A 20,712-nucleotide genomic window follows, 5' to 3' on the forward strand; every position below is an offset into this window, starting at 1 on the left:
TAGCCCTCCATAGTCCTGAAATTAATGAAGTTGGTTTTAAAATACACTTAATTTTTATAAGATGATAGTGCCTTTGATTGGTGCCGACACATTTTGGTGACGTGAAATAATACATAATAATGTTAAAAAAGCAAGTATTGCATTAAGATGCATTGCGCGAAGCCGCACTGGAACGATAACAAACTGAATAAACACGCACACATACAAACACAAGAGCAATAAGATAAACTCGAGGGCCTGAAGTTCACCGAAAACTAGAAGTCATACAGCACAAAGTACGAGGGGGGGGGGGGGGGGGAGCGTGGCTCATCTCACGCGCACGCCTTCAGTTTCTTCATATAACCAAGCTGAAAAGCACCGTGTACATATTTTACAAGATTCGTCTAACAAACCTTTCAAGGAATTGAGTGCTCACACTTGCAGTACGATTAATAGTTTCACGCAACGCCTGCAAATGCCTGCAGTTTAATGCCATTAAGGTACTCATCAGCTGGCGTTTTTGATGATTCGGCGACAGCCTGGCTCTAGCTACATTTTCTACCATTTGGCCATCTAGTGAGTAGCCACATCGGTTGTTCTAAAACACATGGTCTGAATGCATTCAGTAAAAAGACTTAAAATACCATGCTTTTTTTTGGTCAAAGAACAACTGCAAATTAGAAAAAAAATAAACGAAGTTTTCTTTTTGAAAAATTATGGCCATCTTCCACCGAGAGCCGTACATTACCTGCCCTCACTGTGGCTGCTTTTTGGCATTTTGGCGTCGTCAGTCTTCTCGGGTCACGCCAGTGAATGTAGTTCGAGCCCTAAGATTAATTAGCACGACGCACGTTAACCCTGGACACCTGCTTAAGGTGAGGCACAATTGAGAGCTCTTCCATATAGGCACATTCGATCAGAAGGCTTAGCTGGTCCAATTCCGCAAACGCCAGCTCTACCCGGTATAGTCTTTTTTGCAGTCAAGCATTAAGATTTCTCAAATGCGTCCAGCATGCAGCCTGCGCTGTGCAGAGGGAATCCGCGAAATTTTACCCCGCGAAAGTTATACAACAATTCCAGCAGACAAACTGCCTTCGTATACTTTCTCAGCTCGAATGTGACAAAAAGTTTGTCACCTTAAAACAGTGGTGACGTGCTGTGAAACTTTATGCTGGTTGTTCGGATATTATATTCATAATTTTCAGGTGGCAAACAGCTTATTGAGATGTCTTTGATTGTTGATCAGCTCAGCAGTACTGATACCTTAAGCTGCGAGATTCTAGATGTTGAGCATTATTCCGAATTAAATTCTAAATGTATTTCATTCGCATAATGCATATTCAGAAGTACTTATTCCAAACAAGATACTTTGCTAGTTCGTCTTAGGCTTCGTAGGCACGAAATTTTGAAATGCCTAATTTTATGTAATATATGTCTAGCGCATTGTTCGTTTCATATCAGTGATAATAAATGATCATGTTCCGAATGTTCAGTCTTCACGAGTCTTACAGCCGCGTCTGTCTAAGCGATATCAAACCCGCGCTCACTATGACGTACGTCACAATGACGTCAACGTAACTAATCCTTTCACAACACATTACCGGCTCTCAGGGCCGGCAACACACTTCGCCGTCACACGGAATACGTCTAAGTTGTCGTCTTTCACATGGGACATCCTCAACTGTAGGAGACGTCAATGCGGTACTATTGACTGCTGAATTTATTCATGCGCAGGAGAAACCTGTGGTGTGTCTTACTCTCACAGACTCAATGTCGGCTGTTCAATTCTCGTGGCGCTTTTGCCTGCGTGATCCGAACGCAATGATGGTTTATCACATTTGTCTTGAAATGTCTGCAGCTGCGTAGTCAAGCGACCAAACGAAGATGCAGTGGATTCTTGGACATGTCGGTATAGCAGGAAACACCGAAGTCGACGAAATGGCTAGAGAAGAACATCATTCCGCTCCAACCACACTAACTCAATTCACGACAGTTGGTGCTAAAACTAAAACAAATCAATTTTTCAACTCGATAACACAAGTTTAGCGATTTGCCGCCAATTCTATTAACAGTCTTAGGCATAAAGTTGACCCCCATCTACAGCTTCCGATCTCTGCTGGTGATGGCCATGACGTAGACTCTTTCGTTCATCATATCTGGTTAGAAGTAACGTATACAGGTAGCTTTTTGTATCGTATACGTCGTTCAGCTATGCCTTGTTACACGTGTACCCGTTCACGGGAGACCGTAAAACACGTTTTAATAAGCTGTGCTAAGCTTGAACAGTAAAATTATGCTTTGAAGGCAACATTGATGACCCTTCGCATCAGCTTTGGTATGCCTGATAATATCCTGTGCACTAAGAAAAGCCGTTACGACGGCATCAGCCCTACGCCATCTGTTCACGCCGCCTGTGCTGTCTTCGACACGCACCATTTTTTTACCTGGATAGAGGATGCTCCTATCATCAGCGCCCGGCATGCGACAGACACTCCAAACGCTGAGCCACTTGCGTTAGCTAGTACAATCTCGTGTGCAACGCTCTCTCGCTGCCAACGGTCGAGCGCTTGGCTCTGAATGAAGAAAGACAGGGGCCGGTCCAAGATTAGTTTATTTATCTTAAACATTTTCCGATTACTTGTCCCTTGATCGTGATCGTTGACGTTGGCAATCTGGGATACATAAGTTTAATTCGAATAAGTGGACTTGTAAATTGGAGCGAAGGAGTGCAAGTTTGTTTCACCTCATTGTGCAGGTTGTTGTGGAGAAGCCCGGTTTAAAGAATATCCATAATTTTGCGCCGTGCGGCTTCCTTAACAACGCCAAGTTTCGACCATTCAGGCTGTCGAATGCGAAATTAGCACAAAACTGCAAATAAACAGGTTGTAATAAACAGGAGTGATACGTTTGGCCGGGTGCCAACTTTCCTATTCATGGCTCTTCCCCAACTTGCTGATTTCCGCCGAACTGCGTAATTTGCGTAATAATTGTTCTTGTACTTAGAGTTGTCGTTTAATTCGTTCTAATCCTGCCATGGTGGATTCAATAGACCGACCAGGGTGCATTCTTATTCAAATGCGAAGCTTTCTTTCTGAAAAACCAATGTGTGTTTCCTTTGTAGCTTCGGGCTATATTTATGAGTGGATGCTAGCCTTCCCTCTTATGCAACATTGCTATGAAAGCATTGCGTGGCAATGTGGGCGTTGCTTTTAGAGCTGTATTTGCCCTGAGCTGAACTCTCTCAACGATGGCTAATTTGAAACTTCTTTACCCATTAAAGATTGCGGAAATCTTTTTTACCATTTTTGACTCCGGAAGTAAGACTATGTGAAAAAATAAGTTCACGCTCCTAGGCATATTCAAAACACATGAAGCGGTGAAGCGTAACGACCGCAATTCCCCGTGCTGAAATTTTTTATTTAACTTGAGGATGACATCTTCTTGGGCGAGTTGGTGTAGTTGGTGAAGCGCTCGTCTTTCCTTTTGCATCTCTCTGTTTTCTTTCTTTTTCGAGTTTTTGCGCTAAAAAGCATTATGTTTATGAAACATTCGTATCGTAGACATCGCTTCATTCTTTCATACGAACGCTTCAATATTCTTATTGTCACTGTCGCTGTCAAGCTCCTTGAAATACACGAAAAATTAACCATCTAGTTACACTTTAACAAAAATCTCTTCTTAGTCGCCTGAAGCCCAGATACATATAGTACTTCCGCCAATATAATTCATCGAATTACAGACGAGCATGACGGTAATCGCGTTTTTATCGTTGCTAGGTCGTATTTTTCACACCACCCTCTTCTAATTGGTCTGTTTTCTTCTTCGTAAAGTTGCTTTCGGTATTTCGTGACTATCGGCGTGGCGCCCCTATTAGGCACATCTGGGATACATTGTTATCGATCGCTAACATTTTCCATAAAATCTACGCATATTCTTCGTTCTTCAAACTTGCGTCACGTACTCACCTGAAACTCTAACTTCTCTTATCACATAATGATATAGCTGATATACCTTAAAGATGAGTAGGCGAAGAGCTGGTCTTGAACGTGAGATGGTCGACTGAAGCCAGTGTCACGATGCTTTTTCTTCGGCGCATGACATCATGACCGATAATGCAGTGTTCCGATATGGGCAAGATTTCAAAAGAAATTTGTTGAAACTAAGCGATTCACGAATGGAATCAACAAGAAGCATTCATGTTTGGCAAGCTATCACAAATACGGTACCGCAGACTCGATACGGACGTTCTGCTGGGCTTCATGCTAACGCACTTGCCAAGTCTTCAGCTATTAAGCATTATATTTGCGAAATGCTTGGAAAAGTACTTACGTCAAGTCTTAATGCAAGCGCAAGCACATTCAGTTGCCTGACACTGACATTGAGCAGCAATAGCCAGTAGCAGCTGCAGACAAGCTACTCGGTGGCGGATGGCCGTGACCGCCACGAGGCAGATGGGCCCAAAGCTACACAAAATCCCTGCTTGCATCACCTGGCGAGTAGGGTGCACACTTCAGAATAATAGACGATTTTTATTGCCTCCCGGGTTCTGACACTTTCTTGAGCGTGGCCGACACCTCTGGTCTTCGTGCTCTGGCGGCTGACCTAGAAGCCCCCTTCAATTTCATTTTTCCTTTACTTTTGTGCGCGCTCCTCGTGCCAGCTCGCCCGTCCCAGCGGCGACGCAGTACACCTTGGTGCTGTGCCGCCCAGTCCTCCCCCATCTCCGGCACCGATGCAGCAGCATCGGGGGTGGGAAGGCCCAATCAATACTTTTTGCTGGTCCGGACCCCGGGGTTCCCTTGTTCAGGGCCGAGCCCCGCCGCCTCTTGCTTTCGACGCGGGGCGCCATCTGGAGAGCCCGGGGCCCCACGCCGACAGCGCCGCGAGCGGCGGCCACGCGCCCCAAGATCGCGCCGACGTCGGCAGCGTTTCAGTCGTGCGCTCGCAATATGGCGTAGCGGGTTCGCCGCGCGTCCCATTCGACCCGTCTCCTCCTGGGACGAGCAGGTGAGTCACTCTGGCGCGTGCGCTCGGCGCGTGCCGTGGAGCGCTGTAGACGCCGGAAGCGCCCGGCCGTAGTAACGCTGTGTAGTAGTAGTTGACTCGCCACGCACTGTAGCAGCGATCGAAAACGCGGTTGCCCTACGCGCGCGCGCGTGCTGTGATACGACCGCTGCAATACTCTCTCCAGTTGTCTGACGCGTCGCGATCGAAGTACGGTTGGAAATAATGACAAGAAGAAAATATCCCCAATGTCGTGCACTGTTTTCTTTTATGTTCTTTTTTTTTTAAGCGTGCACGAGTTTGAACGTCCAGTTGCGAGCAAAGGTTTGGAGACCGGTGCAACCGCGAGAAGATAAATATCGCAGCTGGGTATGCCGGCTGAAATCAAGTTATACGGCCTGTACGAGCGTGGTGTTCGATCAGCGCAATGTGTTGTAACAATTTCACGCTGTGGATCTGGGCTGAAAAAAATAATTTTTTTCTTGCCTCTCGCTGATCACGTGGTCTTCAAACTTGCTGCTCATCACTGTGCTAATCTGTTACGTCGACGTCAGTCATTTTGGCGAGACTTATACTGCGACGAGACCACCGAAAACCCTTTCGATCGCACGTCACTTATAATGCGAATATCACGCTCACGGGATTTTTTTCTTTATTGAGCAATCGCTCTCGTGTCTGCTACGTGCGCTGTTGAATGAAGTTATCATGAATGTAGGGTTGTAGCAGTGTGCGCTGATTTATTACTTGAAAGTCGGAATCACGCGCGTGAGAAAATTTCCGCGTTTCTTCCGCACGAGAGAAACGAATGGTTAGCTATTCTGCTCGTCTATGTAAAACGCTTAAAATATCTATGCACTTTGGCAGATCACGTTATATAGATATGAACAAAAAAATATGCCCCCTTTGAAGCTTATTTTGTTCCCCAAGAATAATCGCAATATATCTCAATGCACTTCCCTTAGTTAACGCAGCGCTATCAGCACTTCCAAGTCACCAACTTTTCATGCGTACCGGCGGGACGTAGGGTTCCTGTCGGGATAGTATTAGGCGTACAGCGATCTAAAAAAAAAAAACAAGCACACGCAAGATGGACTACGATTATTGTTTGAGGACAAGATTAGCCCCGACGGGTGTAAAAATTTCGTTAGAGCGTAGCTTGTCTTGATTATGATGTTTCTATTGGCCTGAGAGAAGAAAACATCGAGCGCCGTTAGACTAACGGTACGCGTTGCTAATGAAGTCTGTGCTCCTGCTTAGGTGTGATAAACGGACAGGAAGTGCACGTCAACTAAGGTTGGACTGCTAGCCGGTAATTACAACGATTTCAACAGTACGCTGTAGTAGATAAATGAATGTTTTCCAAACTTTCGGCCAAAGGAACTTCGGCCAAGGCCGGACGTTTCCTTTCCATGCGATGCACGAAAGAACGGTTTGCAGGAAAGGACGTTCCTCTGCGCAAAGCACTAATAGTCTTCTTTCTGCCAGCGTCGTGCAGTTGAGAAAATATAAGTGGTATGCTCGCGTGAACTGACCGTTCTAATATCGCGTGTGGCCGCGCACTTAGTTCTCCCGTGAAAACAACCGCCAGACAGCGATAGTTACGACAGCTTACGCAAAACATGGGCGGGTTTGGGGACGTTGCGATGACATCAGATGCAGCGTTTGTCGATGCAACTAAACACCCCAACTCCGTATGCCTATGTTAAGGTCACCACGTGACGGGAATCAACACTTGCTTTATTTGGGGATGCACGTTCATTTTCTACACACACTTGAAGTATGTGATGCGAAGCGGGCTTTAGTAGTTTCTTAATTATCATTCGCTTGGCTTGCCACTCGGCATAATAGCAGGCGCTGTTTAGAGTCAATATACAAAAGCGGTATGCACGAAGACAACAGTGTGTAAAAGGTGGCAGTCTTAGAAGTTTGCTGGGTGCTCATTGCAATACGCAATCATTACGATCAAATCATAAATCAGATGAGAGTCACAGCTTCCTTCCAGAAAACTACTAAGTGTAGCATAACTACATTTAGTAGTTATGTTTAGCATAACTACAAAGCGGCATGTTGAGTTTCGGACATAGTGCCTCGGCACTTGTTAGTATTCTTAGTTTGAACTTCTATTGCACTTGTTATAAGAACGTGGTCACCTTTGCACACTAAATGAAATAAGGTCTGCGTGGAACCGAAGGCGTATTGGCGGTGGCTTAAGGGATCGCATCGTTGAATGGGGAACTTAAAGAAAGTTTCACTCATTTGCATATTCACTTTACCGCGAGCTCGTCAGAATGCAGATCTTTGTGCAAACACTCTCTGAACTGCAAAGAATACACCATCTAAGCTGTCTCAAAAGATTGTTGAAGATGAATAACGATATGAAGTAAAAATTAAGCTAATTATGACGTCACTGTATACCGGAAGTACGGTTGAGTAGAACATAGACAACAGATTGCAGGGTTAGGAAGGAAAAAATGAAATCAGCAATTAGAAAGCAAATATTTGGACTTTAACGCGCTAGGAGTAGCACTGGTGCTCGAAAATGAAAATATTGTTGACACATCCGCGAAGCGCTTTAATTGTACTTGACATATCAAGTTATAACCTTAGCATGACCCCTGTCACAATAACATCAATAACAGGATGAAAAACAAACAGACCGGGACTACATACAAGTGCAAACTACCCACTGAAGCTTTAGTTTAAACTTGTTTTTACTGTTCCATTGGAACAAGAAAAACAAATACAGGAAGGAAGAAACCAGAAATCGTACAGCACACATGCCTTTTCAACCATTGCCATTGCGCGAAGTGCCAAGAAAATTAAGGAAGAGAGTAATATCGTTGAAAATAATTGATTATAGTTTGTATTCCTTTCTGTGCCAAATTATTGTGCACTCCTGCGACCTGACTGCGCATTTCCACTACTTAGTGTATCCATGTGAGCTCACTTTACGCTCTAATGTGATTTCTGTGGCGAACTCTTTTTAGTGCATTTACGTCACCTGAACTGTCTGATCCGTTGTTCTTGTTACCTTTGATTAGTTCAGTGTAAGCTTATTATTTAATTTTTACTAGATAGTTGTTCTATGTGATAATGAGTAGCCAGCGCTGCCTAAAGGTGCCAGCATCTTCTAAGAATCATACATTAAGAAAAAGTACATTATTTTATACGCTTGCCGAGTTGCCAGCACGTTGTGCTGATGATTGCTGTCTCTACCGTGAAATTAATGGCTAAAATGATGGCGTTCAGCCATAAAGTGACCTTGACTCTTTATTACAGTGGTATATGTGGAATATGCCACTGAATTTACCGAATGCAAAGTTGGGGACTTTACTAATAAACGTCACATCCTAAATCTTGAAGTCTAGGCAGAAATGCAAAGCAGGAGCATGTCTCGCAACCTCGACTGACTCCCGAGTGCATCATTTTCCGTTTCCGCAGACGACAGCGAATTTTTCAACCTTCTTCAAGACAGCCCCCACAGTTGTTGGTAAATTAAACGTCGGGGCAGTGATGAAACTTTAGAACGGACAAACTCTGAATATGAACGCGTGAAATGCGCACAGAGAAAAACATCGAGCCAGCCGTCGAATTTCAACATTTGGGATGAACAAAGCATGTTTCCTCCTGTTACCTTAGATGCAGAGACGGTTACCACAGGGACATATACACACATCTCTAGAACTGGTTCTCTCTCTCTCTTTCACTCCCCATTCCCCTCCCCACGTGTAGGGTAGCAAACTGGACTCACTCTGGTTAACCTCCCTACCTTTCCGTCTTCCCTCCTCTCTCTTTCTTTCGTGTTCCCGGCCGAGCGACAAACACTAAGAGCATATTTGCCGTAGCTTCGTTGCACCCCCCTTCTTAGGTTTACCCGGCTACTTTATTCGCAAGCGCGTCATATCAACATTTCATACGTCTTTTAGAAACGGTTTAAGGCACAAAAAGTAGGACACTGAAAACAGAATAAAAGACAACGGACAGGCGCATTTATTCTGTTCTCCGTGTCCTCTTTCTTGCGCCTGAAACCGTTTCTAAAATCCATGTACCAACTAGCCAGGCATCAGACGTTACTAAAAAAAATTTCGTACGTCAAAAACGGCTTCCGATGTGGAGGAGGAAGGAATAGACGGAAAGACAGGGATGTTTGCCAGCTTCCGAGATTGCAATATGACGTTCCTTGTAGGATGGTTGGCGCTCCCTGTATGCAGAAAGTGATGTTTACTTGTATTGCCCACAAAAATATGTGCTTTCGGTGTTCCCGCGTGATATCACCGCTAAGATCGCGCAGACCTGCTTTGCGGGGGATTCTGCAAAAAAATAACAATTTTCACGCGCACGTATAGTTTTCTCTTGCCTCCTCGATGCAAGACAAGCACGTAATCGTGAAACGCGCTTTGATCTTCTATTGCACGAGCATGCCTTAAAAGCGAGTGTCTTTCTCCTTCACAAAAACTCGCTAAGCACTGCCTTCGACAGAAGCGATGCATTAGTGTGCACTTTGGCATAATGTTGAAAAAAAAAAAGAATGCGTGCGCTAACCCCGACATAAATATGACAGCCGCCATTGGCACGAACTACGGAAAACTAGATCCCCTGGGGACCTTCAACGTGCATACAATGCGCGGCACACAAGCGTTTTTGCATTCCGCCACCAACGAAAAGCTGCCGCCGTGGCCGGGATTTGATCCCGCGACCTCGCGCTTAGCAGCGAAACGCCATAGCCTCTAAGCCACCACGGTGGGTCGTGAGGTGTTCCACGAAAAATTACGTGGTTGTTCGTTCTGTTGCATAGTGACTGAAGACGACCGATATTAGCCACGACGTGTCGCGACGCGACAGCGATATGACGATGGTGACTAACATGCTGCGACCACTGTTTAACAACGATACAATGGTTTTGACGGCGAGTGGAGCGCAAGTGGCGTGTTATTGGAAACTTCAGCGGCGACCTCGGTTCGGTCCTGCCAATTTTCTTGCTAAGCTTCGAGCCACGCAGTGCTGTCAACGAGCCGCGGCCGAAGCCTCCTGAAACTGCAAGTCAGGAGACCGAGGACGACTTATAAAAAAAGAAGAAATTTGTGGGGCGTCTACGTCCCGCAACTGCTGAGTGGGCTATTAGGGACATTGTAATGGAGGGATCCGGATTAATTTTGACCACCTGGGGTTTCTTTAACGCGCACCAAATGCACGCCACATGGGCACGCTTCCATTCCAGCGCCAGGAAAATGCGGCCGCCGTTGTAGGGAGTCGAACCCACGAGCTAGGGCTCAGCAGCGCACCGTCACTGACACGGAGTCACCGTGGCAGATAGAAGCCTCTTCTACCGATCGTTTTACGCGAGTAAGCGCACAGCCCGCCCCATTGAATTCACGAACACGCTTCTTGTGATAATAGCGCCAGGCAACTTCAACATGCCGCTGGGATTTACCCGCTCTCCTGTTTTCCCACAGCGGGTGATCACGGGGAGACACGTTTTTGGTCACCGACGTTCGGTCATCGACTTAGGCACACGTCGAACAACCTAGGGGGTCAAAATGAACCCGAAGCCTTCCACAGTGGCTTCCCCCATTACTCGCAGTGCAATTCCGGAATGGTGAACATCACAGTTTAATTCCTGTGACGGGTCAACGGTGATTAAAAATGGAGTGGAGCGAAGATGAACGCGAGCGGGTCGTTTGCAGGTCCCTCTGATTTGGTTAGACAAACGTCATGCAATGACTTGTTGAGAAGCTTTCCCTAACGATCACACCGATCGCCTTGAGAGCTCTGTGTCATGTCAGCGCACCCGGCTAGAACTGCACGCCATGCGCACATATTAGGTGCTATGAGACGGGTACTTTCACTCTAGTTCCTGTAGTAGTTATACAATTCCTTCGCGAGTGTAATTATCTCTATTCATTCTTCTATTCTTTTCTATTATATTATTCTATTCCAGCCTTCCACCTGATTCCCCAGCTAAATAAATAAATAAATTATCTATCTATCTATCTATCTATCTATCTATCTATCTATCTATCTATCTATCTATCTATCTATCTATCTATCTATCTATCTATCTATCTATCTATCTATCTATCTATCTATCTATCTATCTATCTATCTATCTATCTATCTATCTATCTATCTATCTATCTATCTATCTATCTATCTATCTATCTATCTATCTATCTATCTATCTATCTATCTATCTATCTATCTATCTATCTAATCTACGTGCGACAACGTCTGTTCCCTTTTTTGTTTAATAGAAAAATGCCTCCTAGTATCTCTGCTCCTTCCCAATATTCGCGGCTCTCCAAGCCATGAACCACACCTATAGTCTCATTTGTGAATTTGACACTGCTTTTGTGATCGCTGTGGTCAGGAGGAGACTCTGGGACACGTTTCGTGTGACTGCCCTCGATACAGTGTACAGGCCAAGAAAACTGCTCGCTACTGTGCTAGCTACCATACCGACCTCACCAGCCAAAGTAACAGAGGGCTACGAAATGCGTTGTGCCAAATCTTGAAGGCGACAAACCTGCACAAGCGAGTGTAGCACTGTATAGCGTCAATAGTCGTCCTTTGCCGCAAAACCTCCACAAGCGAGTTTAGCACTGTATAGCGTCAATAGTTGTCCTTTGCCGCAAAACCTGCACAAGCGAGTTTAGCACTGTATAGCGTCAATAGTTGTCCTTTGCCGCAAAACCTGCACAAGCGAGTTTAGCACTGTATAGCGTCAATAGTTGTCCTTTGCCGCAAAACCTGCACAAGCGAGTTTAGCACTGTATAGCGTCAATAGTTGTCCTTTGCCGCAAAACCTGCACTAGCGAGTTTAGCACTGTATAGCGTCAATAGTTGTCCTTTGCCGCAAAACCTGCACAAGCGAGTTTAGCCCTGTATAGGGTAAATAGTTGTCTTTTGCCGCAAACAGCTGTGATTGAGTGCACTTGCTGTTTATAATCCCTCTATTTACTTCTTATCTTTGTACCTCCCCCTGTCCCACCTCTCTGTAAAGGGTAGAAAACCGAATAATTTTTGTCGTTCTGCTTAACCTCCCTGCTTTTCTCTCTCTCTTTCATTTTTGTGTGTGTCTCCCTTCCCATTGAAGGTGCGCGCACATTGAGCATAAATAATTTTTGTCATAGCGATCAAGCGGTGCTTACTTCAATGCTGTCACGACTGCTAATAGTACTATTCGTGTACCACGCCCTTTTCACTCTCACACGCTTCGTGGGCAGCAAAGCGAGCGACCAAGCACACTGCGTGCCTAGGTCACGGCTCCGGGGTCGACGGATGCGGCCTTTACCGAAGAGGTGGGGTGGGGACGCTACCGGTGCGTTCACGGCTGCTTAGCAACGGCGTGTCATTAGTGGGCGCTCCCTACACACACCCTCACCCCTTCAGGAAGCGGCGCGGCGGACTTGCTTCTGAATGGCCTGACATTTTCGTCTAGGCTCCTCTAAAGAGACCGCCGCTGGTCGCTTCGTGGTTCGGCATGACCAATCCGTAAGGCTACGGTTCACACTGCGTTAGTTCAGTTTTGAAACCTCCCTTTTAAGGTCGCTGCGCAGTAGTGCCAGTTTCCAGGTGTTACTCACCAGACTGTGCAGGAGTTAAGCAATGCTCTATTCTTCGACTATATTTCCTTACTGCTATTCTCCCTTCGCTTCTTTTGTTTTATTTTTTTCTGCATTCCTTAGTCACTGGAATATTTTTTTTCTTTCTTCTATAATGATTATAATAATAATTTAATTGCAAATTAACAATTTTATCTTATTGCAATATTGTGCTAAATGTAGAACACACACACACACGTGTGTGAACTCTTAAATAAATGTTGCAGCTCGGCAATAGTTATATAATGATCATATATTTCGAACCTCACTGAACGTGAACTGAAATAGTTGCTTGTGATATTGAATCGATATAGGTCTCAAAAGTGGTGCAACGGCTACCTCTCATTACCCCGGCTCTTACAAAATGTTTTCACACGCGATCAGGTTTGATAATCCGGAAAGACCTTCGGTCTGGAAATATCTGTACGGATAAACACCTCTCAACTGCTAAAAACGTTAATCCCTGCAGTTCGCGCCCCACGAGTAATTAATAAACTAGAATAATCAGAACGACCAAAGGGGCCTATAAATGTAGTCGACTACACGATGCCTGGAGGCAACCAAGCTAAGCAAGGCTGAGAAGAAGCATACCTCTTCTTTCAAACAGTCCAGGTGTAATTATACCTCGTGGCAGACTTTCGTGATAATATGATTATCTATAGCCATGGAAAAAAGGAATTGAAAGTAGGAGAGAAAACAAAAAAGTGTCGCTCACTTCGTAGGCCATCGCATGCGTTGTGCGGAAGCCATGAGTTGGGCTACCATCGGCGACAGGGTTTGTATTTTCTGCACCCGCTGGCCCAAAGCACATTATCTGATGCCGCAGAGCGTTACGTAGATTATTCCTCGGCAAGCAACTCAAGATAGCATTTCATGCCGGAACGTATGTAAGTACGTACAATCTTGGCGTCATCCCGTACCGACTGAGAGCGCCGGCACTTTGTGGCTGCCGCCTTACGCCTTTGTTTCCGAAACGTTAAACATGCCGCGTCGAACAAGTCTTGTGAGTTAGGCCGTTTTGGACATCAGCTAATGTTGAATACGCCGCAAATGTATCCGCGCCATTCTTCGGAAGCGTATTCAGCGCTTACGTTGCGTCGTACACGAAAGGTAAGCTTGACTTCTACCGGCATGTTCTTCCGCTAACAATCTTCCTCGCGTTCGCCGTTCTTAACATAATGTTTTAAACTCGGCTCTTGAAAACGCAAGCGACGACGCGTCGTAAAAGGCGTAACGGCGATGTCAGCGGTGTTAGGCGGCGGCTTACTTGCACAGTCGCTGGTTTGACCATTGTGCGGATGTACTGCACCGCTCATTTCAGATAGTCATGTACGGGGCAAAAAAAAAAACAAAAAAAAAACATCATACCCTGATTCGAGGACAGGGTATGTTCCTGAAATATTGGCCATGATTCACTGAGCTACTTTTCTTGCAGCCACATATATACACATCCATCGTGTTTCGCTGCTGCAGATAAGTCTTTGTAGTTGATATAGTTGATGCCGCGCTGCGCTATGATACTTACTCGTTAGTTCGTCAGCTGGATTGTGAAGATTTATGGTCACGCTGACGTACATCAAGCCGGCTGCCAAGAAATTAGCTGTGGAGAAGATCCGCTAGCAAGGTGGTCTCGAGTCAAAGAAAACTTATTGCAACAAACTGCAGCAATTTGCAGAGTGACGAATCAAACAATACTTGTCGGATGACCAATTGGAAATCAGCCGCTTGGTTTCGTAGAACTATCCATATTTGGAGAATGGCCGACGCGTGTGTTTATGGTGCTCTTAATGCGAGAATTTTTGCTGAATATGCTGTGAAAGTAATCCATTAGGTAAGTCAGTAAAATCAGTAAAGCAACCTTGCACATTTTGAAAGGGACGAACACGGCGCGCCAGAGCAAGGCGAGTCCATTTGCTGAAAGATAATCTTTTGTCTTTCCTATGTTCAGTTTTGCGCAAGTGCGCGCTATGCGATATCTTTAACGCTCCGTCGCCTTTGCATGAATTTCCAAGCGTTTAAATCGAGACATCTATGGCATAATGCGTGTCACTGATATCTACCGTCATATATTGTGCATTGTGTGACGTGGCTAGCGCCTTGGCCGAAAGAAATGTATGCTTTCATAATTTTGCTTGCGGTGTATAGAACAACCCCTGCCTCCCGACTGTAAATTATGTGAAGGGGGAAAATGTGTTCTAAACTAAGCATGCTAGATCATGCGCTCGCGCGCTGCCTTAAACGTATTATCATATCTTACCGTCGTGGTAAACTAGTCTCTCCCCACTAACGCGCAGTACAGCGTCAATCCTTGCCGAGTCGTAGCTTTGAGACGTAAACGTAAGAGGAGCATGCGCATTATGAGTATTCGTGCGGTGCTCGCTTGAGTGTAAGTGTGGCGAAAGAAGCCAAACGGCGTGCCATAGCGTGGCTGACTTCAAGGGATGCAAAGTCAAACTCTAGAAAGTTACAAGTTGATTGGCATTTAGCAAAAGGAAAATGACAAAGACAAAGGTCAGAAGAGCAGCAACTCCACCGACAACACTTTTTAACAGCGAAACTCTTTAAGCTTTTAGTTCCGCCGTGGAGTGTTACCAGAAAACTGAGCTCAGCTGTGCGCCGCCTCGCGTTGCCTAGCAACCACCTTCGAGAGCACCGAGCCACGAACCTCCTCGCACCCGACGCGCGTTGGAGGGAACCGTGACGTCACAGGCGAGTAAAAGCTCGGAACAGCCGGCGGTTGCGACACACCTATCGCCTCCTCTACTCCGTGCGTACGCGCTGCTGCCATGGGAAGACCGAAGAAAGTCCGGACGCCCGAAGAAGCGGCTTACCAGGAAAAGCGCCGTACTGCCAAGCGAGAAGCGATGCGTCGCCACCGAGCTGATCCGGAACACCGCGCCGAAGCTGCGGCTGATAAGAGGCGACGCCGAGTCGAGGATCCCGAGTTTCAGTCCAGGGAAACTGAAAGTAGGCGCCTGTACGCTTGACGTCGCCGAGAAAGCGATCCCGGCCTGCGACTGCTCGAAAACTTCCAGCGTCAAGCCCGCCGAGACAACAACTTAGCAAAACCTGGCATAACCTTGCAAAACCTAGAAACGACTTAGCCAAGCCTACCAACAACTTAGAATAACCTCGCAAAACCTGCACATAACTTATGCAAGCCACGTAAAAGCTAAGTGATCACAAGTTCCGCTGTTTACTCCAGCCTTGCACCACTAGAGCAAGCTGCGCACGTTTTTTCGTGTTAGTTTGGCTGAATACGATTTAAGATTATAAGTACCAACTGGTCTACCAACTATTCATGTAGGAGGTGTTTGGATGAGCCCATCGAACGTCGGCGTATATATAAACTAGCCCGTAAGAGAGACCGAGTGCATCGTGCTTTCGCTCCATCTTGTGTGGAGCGGCTATACTTTATGCGTTTGAGCAATAACACCGTAATGCATCTTTCTTGTACTCCCTATAGACCTCCGTGCGTTAGGAAACCTCACAGGCATTGCTTATACCTCAATACTCCTCAGAATACTGAACGGGCAGCCCGCCTCACATTGGTCTGAATACGCTTTGTTTACTTTACCGTGTCGCCTCGCCAAGAAGAGGACTGGATGTATTCAGATATCCAACAACGGAACCCGGGCTGTACGTTGTTACTTCATTGCGATGCTCTTGCTAACGCAGGCCACTGCGAGAGTAATAGAAAAAGGTATGAAACTTGTACTTCGTTCAACGCGGTTTCTTCCTGCTTTCTTTCTTTCTTTCTTTCTTTCTTTCTTTCTTTCTTTCTTTCTTTCTTTCTTTCTTTCTTTCTTTCTTTCTTTCTTTCTTTCTTTCTTTCTTTCTTTCTTTCGCTCACGCTTCGATGTAGCTGGCAGGAATTGCGAAAAAAGCACACAGTAGGCACAAATCGCAAACCCTGGTTACCTTTTGCTGCTACTATACTTTGCCGGTTCTCTGGATTTCTAACCGGTCTCTAATCTTTTTGCTTATTTCTCTATTCAGCTCGGTGGGAGAAGTCAGGAAGGTTGGCTTGCTCTGTGTTTTTGCGGGAGATTGTTGTATGTCTGTCAAGCTTGCCGCTGCATTGTCGCTGCCTCGAAGCAGGCGTCGTTTGGTCGGCTGCGTTTGTAACAGCCTGGCCGGTGACTCGCGTCCGGCGCTTGGCTTCGCGATTATCACTCGCCTCTCGGGGACGGTCCGACGAAATGGCTCTCGCGGGACCGTCAATCATTGCGACGCAGACGCGCACGCTTGTGACCCGGCTTCACGGGCCAGTGAGACCGCGACTGTCTGGAAGCGGTAAGCCACCCGGACAATACGATAAGGGCGCGGGAAGCGGATATGAAAGTCGTAACCATACGGATGCCCGATATATTTCGCTCAGGAAGTATGCCCTGTCCCGACAGCGTTTCAACGTCTCTCAGTTGCGGGTTAACTTAGCAAAATGTTGAATATGGGCCTGATCTTCGAAACAGTGAGATACATTTGTACGTATACTGAAAGCTGGCGCACGACGCCTCTCCTAATGTGGTATCCCAAGTAGATGCACAAGGGTAAAACGATGTAGTGTGTCCTGCGAGAATTACTAGACGGCTCTCTGGCACTGGTGATTGTTCAGCTGGTCCGCCAATTAGGGGTAGTGCACGAATTTGTCTAATCACCGTGCTCGTGCCTAACATATGTTCTTGTCACTTCAGTTATCACGCCATAGCTTTCTAAATTACCAGGCAATCATAGTTTTCTGAACACAAGCAAGGCAAAGTTCGTTTCATTTTCTCGAACTTTAGTGGAGGAGCAAGCATGACAGCAATGAAAACTAATTTGAATTTTCCGTCGTTGACTCCACTACAAAAGATTTCTCGACCCTAACTGTTCCACAATTTATATTATCATTCCACCTTGCACAATATCTTTCTCCATAGGCCAAATTACATATCGCCTTGCACGTATCATCCCCGCAAAGTGACCATCCTCCTATGCAGAACAGCCTCCTTTCTATGCTCTCTTGTTTTCCGCACTTCTAAAGAATGGAACGATCTTCCCAATGGAATTGTATCTATTACTGACAACAATCATTTTCACAAAGTTTTGGTTGGCATTTTATGAACACCGATGGTTTCAAATTTGTATTTATTAACAATTTTACTGTTTCTTTCTTAGCTAGCATTGTATGCATAGGGGCAAGCATTTGCGTACCTCGATTTTTCACATTGCCTACTTTAGTTTTGCTTCTGTCCAGTCCCTTTCTAATGCCAGCGTGGCCCTGAGGGTGAAATTAAAAAAAAATTCTGCGCACATACACAGTCATTGCGAATTGTTGCCTTTATAACGCGATATTTTGTTGAACATGATTGTATATACAGACTCACAAAGCCGTCTTAAGCAATAAGTACGAAGTCCGGGCAAACTCATGTAGTAACCGTTATTTCCGCGCTGGCTGAACTGGCATACATTTGCAGCTTTCGTCGACAATTATTACCATAGCTTTTCCTAGTGCTTTTGTAGGGAACTCTATAACACTCGCGGAATCCTGTTCTGAACGTGGTACTATAATATCCCTTATGTAAACGCCCACCCGAATTGGTCCAAACCGCCACGCATGGCGAATGCCGAGAGAGAGAGAGAGAGAGAGAAAGCAAGGGTAGGAAAGGCAGGGAGGTCAACCAGAATAGCATCCGGTTTGCTACCCTACACTGCGGGTGTGGGAAAGGGGAATAGAAAGAGGAAGAAAGGGAGAGAGTAAGCACTGAGTACGTGTGGGAGGGACAGCGTACACAATGACACTATAAGCGGTCTCTTAAGCCCGTGCACTTCAAGTACCGCACTAGTGCACGAATCACTTTTCGAGCCAGTGACGGTTGTGGCCACGGTCCGAGTATCTTTGACTCGGTGAACGGTCTCGAGTCTAGTCTGCGTAAAGTTGCCCGCAGAGAGAGGCGTTGGACATCGTAGCGAGGGCAGGTACACAATAGGTGCTCGATGGTCTCCTCGCACCCACAGGAGTCGCACATCGGGCTCTCGGCCATTCCCCTACTGTAGGAGTATGCGTCCGTGAACGCCACTCCCAACCACAAGCGACACAACAAGGTTGCTTCGAAATATTGCGGGATTCGAGTGTCCTGATTAGGAGCATCATTTGCTTCTGTCTGTGCCTCCTTTCAGTGCCCATTCACGTACACAGATGCAGATAGCGTGCCCGTCAGCAACAGCGTAGTTTCCATGCTCAGAAGCAGAACGCGCCGAGCGGGACGGCACAGGCTTCCACTTGTAGCGTATACAGTTTGATCGAAGAAGCTAAAGACGTCCCGAAGACGAGCGGTAAACTTCCAGACACTCGTACAAATTACGGAGCAGTACGCATTTGATGACAGAGCGATTGACACTTCTAGCCGAGAAAAGACCGGCATGCCGTGAAACAACGCATTGCAAAATTGTGCGGGAATGAGTTTTAGATGATCGGCGTATATATGCTCCAGCGGGCGCTGAAAATTCAGTTATCTGCGTGCGAAGCCAACATTGTCCTCTTTCCGCTCGTACATTTTCTCCCTTGCGTTTTTGGCTTTGCAAAACCTAACCCGATTCTGCACAGAGAATTCTTCGGAAACTCTCTTTGCTGCTGCTCGCTTGCATCATCACGTGTTCAATCGTCAGTTGTGTTACTGTCTCTCTTTCTCTTAGCATTGAGATGACCGTAAATGAATGTTTAGCCACCATAAGGCGGTGACAGTTGATCTTTACCACGTGACAGCGAGAAGAATGTAGGATATTGACACGTGTGCTTGTTTGTCTTTATCGGGCGACGCGTTTCACCGCCTAACAAAGGTTATCGCACAGCGCAGGACGCGCCTGCATGTATCGGAAGTTTCTGGAATGTTATCGATGTTTCCATCCGCTGTCTGCGACCGAACCTTGTGTAATCTGATTGCATGTGTGCGCGACGCGAATAATGTAGAACTTTGTGGAAGGCACGCGGGTCCCAGCGATTACTCTGTAACATTCGACGACTGATGTATAAAAGCCGACGCGCTTGACCCGCTGATCAGATTTTCGACCATCGCCGACTGTGTTCGCCGCTGTCGCCCTTCTTTGAGTGCAGCCTGTTTTTCAGGGCATAAGTTCGCCCAATAAAACGCTAGTTTCGTCTTTTTCACTTTCGCTGCTTTCTTCACCGTCACTACCACGTGGCAATATATACCGTCGGTAATATAGAACAAATTTCTGATGAAAGACATTTTGATTTTAATACTTGAATTTTGAAAGGCCTTTTTTCGGTGTCACAAAGAGCTTAGTAGCACATCTGTAATTTTTAACTTCGAACTTTTTTGTTAGCGGGCGTATACTTGTTTTATAGTGTTTGTGTATATTTCAATGTTTTCTTGTATTATTGTAATCTGTATAAGTGCGCCGGTGATTTCGCGGCCACTGCCTTGAGCGTCTAGCGCAGCTTTTTGCCTGGCTTTCTTCGAAATATCTCTGCTGCAACTAAAGATTGATTGATTGATTGATTCATTCATTCATTCATTTATTTATTTATTTATTTATTTACTTACTTACTTACTTACTTATTGATTGATTGATTGATTGATTGATTGATTGATTGATTGATTGATTGATTGATTTAGTGATTGATTGGGCGCACGCGAACATTTTGCAGTTTGGATAAGAAATTCTGAAATTGAACACTGAACGTATATATAACCACCGCAGTGGCTCAGTTGCTATGGTGCAGCGCTTCTGCTCGCGAGGTTACGGGTTCGACTCTTGGCCGCGGCGGCCGCATTCAGATGGAGGCTGAATGCAAGAACGCTTGTGTACCGTGCCTTGAGTGCACGTTAAAAAAAAAACCAGGCGGTTCAAAGCTAATGCGGATCCCTACACAACGGAAGGAAAAGGAAGGAAGGAAAAAGTGGAGAAGGAAGGCAGGGAGGTTAACCAGTTTTGCCTAACCGGTTTGCTACCCTACACATGGGAGCGGGATGGGGGGGATGAAAGATGGGGAGAAGAGATAGAGGGCACATAACACGGCACACACATCGTTGGTTAGTCTGTCACTCTTGTGCGGTACGTGACATCACTGTCACAGCCGCTTGTCCAAGCCCGTATCCTTCATAAACCGAAGTAGTCCCTTTGT

At 45.9% G+C, this 20,712-nt stretch overlaps 1 protein-coding gene across 2 annotated transcripts in view; it reads left to right on the forward strand.

Moving 5' to 3' along the window:
- The first annotated feature begins 4,919 nt into the window (after positions 1-4,919).
- LOC142582520 (synaptic vesicle glycoprotein 2C-like) overlaps positions 4,920-20,712 on the forward strand; it is a 237,684-nt gene continuing 221,891 nt past the window's right edge. For both annotated transcript variants that reach the window (XM_075692341.1, XM_075692342.1), the window contains exon 1: positions 4,920-4,986. The gene's annotated coding sequence lies outside the window, so the exon portion shown is untranslated. The remainder of the gene's footprint in view (positions 4,987-20,712) is intronic.

The sequence above is a fragment of the Dermacentor variabilis genome, chromosome 5, assembly GCF_050947875.1.
Source record: "Dermacentor variabilis isolate Ectoservices chromosome 5, ASM5094787v1, whole genome shotgun sequence".
In the NCBI taxonomy this organism is placed as follows: Eukaryota; Metazoa; Arthropoda; class Arachnida; order Ixodida; family Ixodidae; genus Dermacentor; species Dermacentor variabilis.